At 40.1% G+C, this 8,691-nt stretch overlaps 1 pseudogene; it reads right to left on the bottom strand.

Annotated features, from left to right (window-relative positions):
- Window positions 1-4,392: 4,392 nt before the first annotated feature.
- Window positions 4,393-6,838, bottom strand: LOC139261961 (protocadherin-10-like; annotated as a pseudogene).
- Window positions 6,839-8,691: the final 1,853 nt, after the last annotated feature.

The following is an 8,691-nucleotide window of genomic DNA, read 5'->3' as shown; positions in this document are numbered from 1 at the left end:
CGGAAGTTATAAGGTCATCATTACTGACACTAGTTTTTAAAATTCTAACTTTATTCAATTAATTGCATTTAAATTCCTGAGCTGCCATGGTGGGATTTCAACTCATGTCACCGGATTATTATTGAGGAGGTTACAAGGAGGATCCATCAGCGTACTGCAGTTGATGTAGCCTAAATGGATTTTAGCAAGACATTTGTTAAGGTTCAACTTAGCAGATGGGCACGAATGTAAAAGCCCAGGGGATCCAAGGAAAAGTGGCAAGCTGGATCCAAAATTGGCTCAGTAAGCAAAGGGTATTGATCAATGGCTTTTTTTGTGATCACAAAGGCTGCTTCCAGTGGGTTTCCAGAGGGCTCAGTATTGAAATCTTAACTTTGTAGTATATAATGATTTAGTCACATAGAAACATAAAAATTTACGGCACAGAAGAAGGCAGTTTCGGCCCATCCTGTCTGCACCGGCCGTCAAAGAGCCACACGGCCTTGGGTCAGCAGCCCTAAAGGTTACATATAAACCTATGAACAATGGCAGGAAGGCAAAGAGCACCCAGCCCACACAGTGCACCTCGACACAAATGCGAGACCCGTTATACTAAAACATTCTACACTTCACGCCAATTGGAGCCATGTGATCTCCTGGAAGAGGCAAAAAACAGTTAAAAACCCAGCCCAATTTCGGGAGAAAAAATCTGGGAAAATTCCTCTCCTACACATCCAGCCGCTTGAAACTAGTCCTGGAGATCACCCTGGCCGTATTCTATTCCCTGCAGTACTTATCATTATATCTGCTCGGTCCAACAAAAGGTCATCCAGTCCAATCCCAATTACCAGTTCTAGGTCCGTAACCCTGCAGGTTACTGCACTTTGAGTACCCATCCAAACATTTCTTAAAAGTGATGACGGTTTCGGCATCCATCACTCTTCAAAGCAGCGAGTTCAACAACCCCCAACCCTTTGCGTAATGAAGCCCCCCCTCAAGTCCCCTCTAAACCTTCCATCAACCATTTTAAAACTATGCCCCCTCATAATAGACCCCTCCACCAATGGAAATAGACCCTTATTATCCACTATGTCCAGGCCCCTCAATATTCTGTACAACTCAATCAGATTTCCTTGCAACTTCCATTTTTCCAATGAGAACAAAACCAGCCTATCTAATATGTCTTCATAACTAAGATTCTCCATTCCAAGCAGCATCCTAGTAAATCTACTCTGCACCCTCACTAGGGCATTCGCGTCCTTCCTATAATACAGTGACCAGAACTGCAAGCAATACACCAGCTGTGGCCTAACCAAAGTATTATACAATTTAAGCATAGCCTCCTTGATCTACTATTTTATACCTCGGCAAATAAAGGCAAGGATTCTGTCTGCCTTTTTAACCAACTTATCCATCTGGTCTGCTACTTTCTCGGATCTGTGGACAAGTACTCCAAGGTCAGTTTGTTCATCTACACTATTAAGTAGACCACTGCTTAATGTCTATACCGTTTCCTTATTAGTTTTCCCAAAGTGCATTACCTCACACTTCTCTGAGTTAAATTCAATTTGCAACTGCTCTGCCCACCTGACGAGTATATTGATATCCTCCTGCAGCCCATGCCTTTCCTCTTCATTATCCACTACACAGCCAATTTTAATTTCGTCTGCAAACTTCTTAATCATATTTCCTTTATCCAAATCTAAATCATTGATATATACCACAAAAAGTAAGGGTCCCAGTACTGAGCACTGCGGAACCCCACTGGAAACATCCTTCAAGTCACAAAAACATCCATCAATCATTACCCGTTGCTTCCTACATCCAAACCAATATTGGTTCCAAATTGACATTTGCCCTTTACCCCATGGGCTTTACCCTACAAGACCACTCTACCATTTGGGACATTATCAAAAGCTTTGCTGAAGTCCATGTATACTACATCGTATGCATTACCCTCGTCGACTTTCTTGGTTACCTCGTCAAATAATTTTACCAGTTTAGTCAGACACGATCTTCCCTGAACAAATCCGTTCTGACAGTCCCTAATTAATCCTTGCCTTTACAAATGCAGTTTTAACCAGTCGATCAGGAATTTTTCAATTAATTTTCCCACCACCGAGGTTAGGCTGTCAGGCCTCTAATTACTGGGCCTTTCCCTTGCTCCCTTCTTAAACAAGGATACTACATTAGCAGTCCTCTAATCCTCCGGCACCATGCCCAGATTCAAATAAAACTGAAACTGAAGGTCAAGGCCTCTGCTATTTCCTCTTTTACTTTGCTCAACAGGCTGGGATGCACTTCATGCAGGCATGGGGACTTATCTACTTTGAAAGCTGCTAAATTCCTTAATACTTGCTCCCACTTTATTTATTTCGTCCAGAATATCAAACTCCTTCTTGAAAGCAAAACCTGTTTTGCCCCATTTAGGCCAGAATGTAAGGGTTATAATTAAGAAGTGTGCAGAGGATACAAAAATTGGCAGTTTGGTTCAAAATGAAGAAAAATACTTTAAATTTCACGATTATATCAATGGACTGGTCCGGTGGGCAGAGCAGTGGTAAAAGTAATTCAATCCAGCGAAGTGTGAAGTAATGCATTCACTGAGAGCAACAAGGCAAATTAATGCACTATAAATGGTAGGACAATGAGAGTGTAGATGAAAAGAGGGACTTTGGAGTGCATATCCACAGATTCGTGAACGTAGCAGCACAAGTAGATAAGTTGTTTAAGAAGACATAAGGAATACATTCCTTTATTAGCCGAGGCCCATCATATATAACGGCAGGACGGTTATGCTTGAACTTTATAGAACACAAGTTGGGCCACAGCTAGAGCAGTGCATGCAGTTCTTGTCACCACATTACAGGAAAGATGAGATTGCACTAGAGACGGTACAGAGGACATTTAACAGGTTGTTGGCTGGACTGCAGAAATTTAGGTAAGAGGAAAGATTGGATAGGCTGGAGATATTTTCTTTTGAACAGAGGCTGAGGCGAGATCTTTTGAGCTGTATTAAGTTTCAAAGGTTCTTGATAGAGTGGATAGGAAGGAACTATTTCCCTTAGCAGATAGGTCAATAACAAGAGGGCATTGACCTAAAATAATTGTATAAGGTTTAGAGGGAAGGTGAGCTGTAATATTTTCACCCAGAGGGTGGGCAGGGGTCAGGAGCTCATTTCAGTACAGGGTGGTTAATGCAGAACCCCTCACAATTTAAAAAAAAAATACTTAATTATGCACTTAAATTGCCGTAACCTATACGGCTACAGACCAAGAACTGGAAAGTTGTTTGAGGTTGAATAGCTCTTCGTCCACCAGCACGCACTCAATGGGCTAAATATCCTCATTCTTGTTTGTAAAGTTCTATGATTATACGATTCTATGATTTGTCTCGGCCACTGGATCACTAGTCCAGTCACATAACCACTATGCGACCGTTCCCCCTGCGATTCCCATCCACATGTTGCAAAACATTGAAATCATGAAATCATAGAATCATACATCGAGGTGCCTGACTCTGTGCAGGATATATATAAGATCTATCAAATTAGTTCCATTCCGCTGTTCTTTGGCCATAGCACTGCAAAATATTCCTCTTCAATTCTATATCCAATTACGTTTTGAAAGTTACCATTAATCTGTTTCCAGCAGCAATTCAGATATTAAAAACAGTCTCCTCCACTCCACTCTCTCTGCTTCTTAACGCCTCATCAGCAATCAGTGTCCTCTCGTATTCGACACTCCTGTCAGCTTGCTCTATAAAAACTCGTCATAATTTTGAACACCTCTATTAAATAGCATTGATGCTTCCCTGATCTAAGGGGAATTATCTCAGCTTATCCAATCTTTACAAATAACTGAAGCCCGGCATCCTTGGAACCATCCTAGTAAATCTCCTCTGCAATGCCTTCTAGGCACTTACATAAGCCCAAGTATGTGGTCCCTAAATGCACACAATAATCCAGCTGAGGCATAATCAATGATTTATAAAGACTTAGCGTTATGTCCTTGTTTTTGAACATGCATCTACTTATTTTAAATTCATTATCCTGGGAGATATTTTAACAGTCTTAGCCACTTCTCATTCCCCCTTGAAATGTTAGGAGTTTACACATAATGGAAAATGGACAGTGCTTGGAAAGCAATTAAAACTTGCTGCGTCATCAAATGGGAATAGGACGATTGCATTGTTACGTGAAAAATGCTTCATCGGTGATGAATTACATCTATTGCTGAAAGTTTTTTATTTCTGCCTTTCAGTAAAGAGGTGAAAGAAATTGAAAGTTATTAAAGGTGCAGCAAATAATGTATTACGCAGGCAAATAAGTACGGGAAATTTTTTTAAACAGATATCGCTACACTTTTCGTTATGGTATGCGTTATTTGCTGAGGTGAATGAATCAGTTACATTCAAGAAACTAATTCTTGGCATGAACTTAGAAATGTATCCGTTCCTCTGTGAAGCACATTAACCATCATTCGCATTATACATTTGCTGCTTAAGTTATACCTCACACCTTTTCCATCTACTCTAATGTCACTCATCGGTAACGGAGGATGACAGGACTTCAGAAACAAAAAATCACTCTTGGATGATTCCGGCGATAAGCGAACCGATGTATCGATACATGCCGCGTACAGGGAGCGTCTACCAGCTCCATAATAATTTAATGATTGGTTTGGTGCAGGTCTCTGGCTAAACACATCGTTCGACACCCTCTGCATGCAACAGCAGTAAATTGTAGGGCTGTGGCAACGCAAGTTACTTCGGTCTTGTCGACACTTTAGTGTGACAAATAAAATACAAATATAAAGCTCGTTGATCCAGAAATTATTATTAAGTATATATTTGCTTCCAAGAAATATTCAGCGTGCCTGGGATGGTCTATATTTTCAGAAGGGTTTTCAGTAATGTTCGCTGGAATTGAAAAGAAGATTGTGATCGTGCTTGACAGAATGGCTTTCCATTATACTTCACCAAGACCACGAATGTTTGTGTGGTGGGGTCATGTTCCGAAAAGCTTCGCGTTATTCTGACTTCTCCAGAGTAAAGACCAACAGTGAAGAGACTTCGATCAGTGGCGTCAAGCAGTTTGTACTTAAGCCGAGTGTTTTGACAAGAATCTGCATCAGTAGCCATTACCTTGGTGAACAAGTATCCAGGATATATTGAGTGCGGCTCAATTGCCACTGCCGCTGAAGTGTTCCGCCGTAATGCTGAAATAATCAGCGGTGCATTGTCATTTTGATCCAGTATAACAATGCTGCTGCTGAGTGGGGGGAGAGGCAGCATCCTGAGCTTGAACTTTGAACTGAAAATTCTTCAGTTGTTCATAGTCAAAGGAGCGCAGCGCATAAATGCTCCCGCTTTTCGAGTTAATAATGAAGTAAGAAGGAGCAGGAAGGTCTTGTATATGATTCTCCAGAATGGAATAGGACATTTCTCCATTCTTTTCCAAATCAGGATCCAGAGCGGTAACAGAAAAAATGGACGCAGCTGGTGTATTGTTCTCCAGCAAGTATAAATGAAATGAGGTCTGTGGGAACCGCGGAACATTGTCATTTATATCAGATACAGAAAAGACAATGGTCTTGTTCGTGGAAAGAGCAGGTCTTCCAGAATCCCAAGCTGAAATGGATATGTTGTACTGCGAAGTAGTTTCATGGTCCAGGCCATCAATAGTCACTAACTTGTAGTTATTCATCAGTGTAGTTTGAAGTTTAAGTGGTACATTATTTGGAATCTGGCATCGAGCATGTCCGTTTTCTCGAAAATTTCAATCTGTAACAGTAAATGCAGCGATTACAGTTCCTTGTGCGGTATGCTCTGGTATCATTTTGGTTATTAATGTGAGCTTTATCTCGAGGGCATCATCATTTAGGTCAATTATTATGACCAGAACGTTGGAATGTCCCACATTTGCTGCGCTCTCCAGAGCCTGTACCGCAAGCTTATACAATTATGATTTTTTATAATCCAGTAAACATTGAACTCTGATCTCTCCGGTTTCGGAATTCAAATTGAATAACTGCCGCACATTTTGGGACACATAATTAGTAAATGAGTAATTGAACTCAGCATTTACACCTTCATGAAAATCAGTTGCGTTGAGTTTCAGCACCACGGTACCTTTGCCTGCATTTTCTAGAACACTGGTCCTGTATAGTTCATGATCGAAAAGAGGCGTGTTATCATTGAGGTCTGTTGTAGTGATGATAATCTGAGTTGTGCCAGATCTGTGCGGGAAGCCACCGTCAACGGCTGTCATTACCGGTTCAAAGAATTATTGTTGTTCGCGGTCTAACGGTTTCTCCAACAACAGCACAGCGTGTTTTCTACCAACGTTTCTTGTCTGCATTTTGAGGCCGAAATTTTCCTTTGAATTAATCTGGTAAGTGCTGATATTTTTACCTACATCCGTATCGTGCGCTCCTCTTGCAATTAACTCAGACAGCTTCAAAGTCAACCTATTTTTCGGCCAAATGGATGAGTTGTTGTTTACATTTAATATGTCCACATTAATATGAAACACTTCCAAAGGATATTAGACTGTTTGTTCCAATGAGATGGAACACGTGGAGCTGTCGCTGCAAAGGTGCTCCCTGTCGATTCTCTCATTAACAAATAAAATTCCATTTTCCACATTTATCTCGACATATTGCTTTCCACCATCAGCGGGCAGCTGAAAATTCCGAGCTGTTAATTATTGAACGCTTATCCTTAAATGTGCAGCGATGTTGCAAAGGCACCAATCTCAATTTCCTCGGGAATAGAGTAACGAATCTGACCTAAAACCACGTTCGAAACACAAAGCAAGAACGTGACATACGCCCGACAACCGAGTGCACTCGCCATTGCTCTAGATTTTATTCTGCGTAAATCAGAACTTAGGACAATCATTTCCATCTCTGCATTATCACATGAAAAAATTCGTCCTTTTTTTGCCTGAAATGCCGATATTAAACACAGAATTGAAGATGCGCGGCTGCAACATTCCTCCTTAATACGACTGTACAGCGAAAAGGCAGACTCTCTGTACCTTTCCTTCCGATTTTGTTCTGGATTTCATGAAGAAGGTGGGTTTAGATCTTCGACAGTCTCTCTGCTTCTTATTGCTAGACAGCGACACAAGGAGTCTCAACCAATAACTGCGATCTTGTTTGCTAAATTATTTATGATGAAGTATTGTATTTAAAGGTGTTTAATAGAGCAACCAGGACATGTATTTTTAGATTGTTATTTTGTTAAATGTGTGTATTAAATTAGATATGTGCTGTTTAATGTACATAAATAACAATTCTTGCGTTGCAAGGGAGTCAAACTACGTTTAACTTTCCCTACATAGACTACGGCCAGACATTTGGTTAGGGACATTTATTCATCATGTTTTTTTATAAATAAAGTTTTTAATATGTTTCTGAAATGATGTCTGCTGGTGTCCTCTCTCGTTTAATAGACATTCACAGAGTATATCCTTGTAATATGTTACCTGGTGGCATTGTTGATTTTCAAGTGTTCAGGAAGAAATGATCTCTGCTGGAGACATACCATATTATGTCATATGTATGGAGAAAATGTGATTTGTAATATTGGACTTTGAAAGTAAAACATATCTTTCAGTTTCTTTTTATACATGGTGCACCTTTTCAAATGGTGATGTTATGCCTCAACAACGCTGCAAATGTAAGTTCTTAATGGAATGGGGTGGTTTGGCATCTTTTGCAGGTTCCATCAAGGGGGCAAACATTAAGTTTGGCCTCAGTAATGACTATATCGCAAAATTCTCAAAATGTGTTCTTGCTCAGGCCCGTTTCTCGGCTTGAACGCAAATAAGTCTGTGGCTATCTATTTGATACATCAGCTGGATGTGCGTAATATAGGCAACATTTATTTGGATTGGATTACGCAATTTTGATTACGCCATCGAAATATTTTGTCCTCAGCGTATTGTTGGACAAGAACTGAGAAACGATCATGAGTTAGCTCCCTCTGCTAGAATGGAGGAAGACGCAATTCTTTATACCTCTCGAGAACAATATTGCTTATCTGATGCAAGAAAATCCAAAATCAAATGCCTTTCCAATTGTTCATTTCTTATTATAATAATAATCATCATGATGCTGAGCGAAACGTTCCGCTTCTCCGTTTTGAAAGGGAACGAAACTGGTAAACAACCAGTAACTTCAAAAACACCATTTTAAAGTATCAATAAGATTGCAAAATATCCAGCTCCACGATTGTATTTGTGCAAAAAAACTTTGGAGTGTATAGATTATTTGCAACAATCAGTAACTAATTAACTCCTTCTTTCAAAAAATAACTCTTTTGCACGAACACGTTGAAAAAAAGTTAGCCTGCAGTGGCAAATTAGGTGTAATCATACAATTCCGTGCTGTAACCATTCTATGTTTCTACTCTAATTCCAGCAATCAATCATTATCACATATCTTTCAAACTAACTGCCGTGCAAAATAATATTCTGTTTGCGGTAATTTTAGAGAGAAGAAAGAGGATATTGTTAAAAAAAAAACGTCACCGCCCGTAGTGAGAAAGTTTCCAACGAAGGTAATGGCAGTGCAATAATCACGGAACTAAATTTGGCGACAGGCAACCGGCGCGAATACAGTTACATAATAAATGAAGCCGCCACCAACAGCATGCTCAAGGCAGTTCTGGTCAACGGGAAACATCTCGTTTCTCATTGAAGA

The sequence above is a fragment of the Pristiophorus japonicus genome, chromosome 4 (genome assembly GCF_044704955.1).
Source record: "Pristiophorus japonicus isolate sPriJap1 chromosome 4, sPriJap1.hap1, whole genome shotgun sequence".
Classification (NCBI taxonomy): domain Eukaryota; kingdom Metazoa; phylum Chordata; class Chondrichthyes; family Pristiophoridae; genus Pristiophorus; species Pristiophorus japonicus.
Note: the sequence above shows the minus strand (reverse complement) of the source record. Positions and strands in the feature narration are given on the sequence as shown.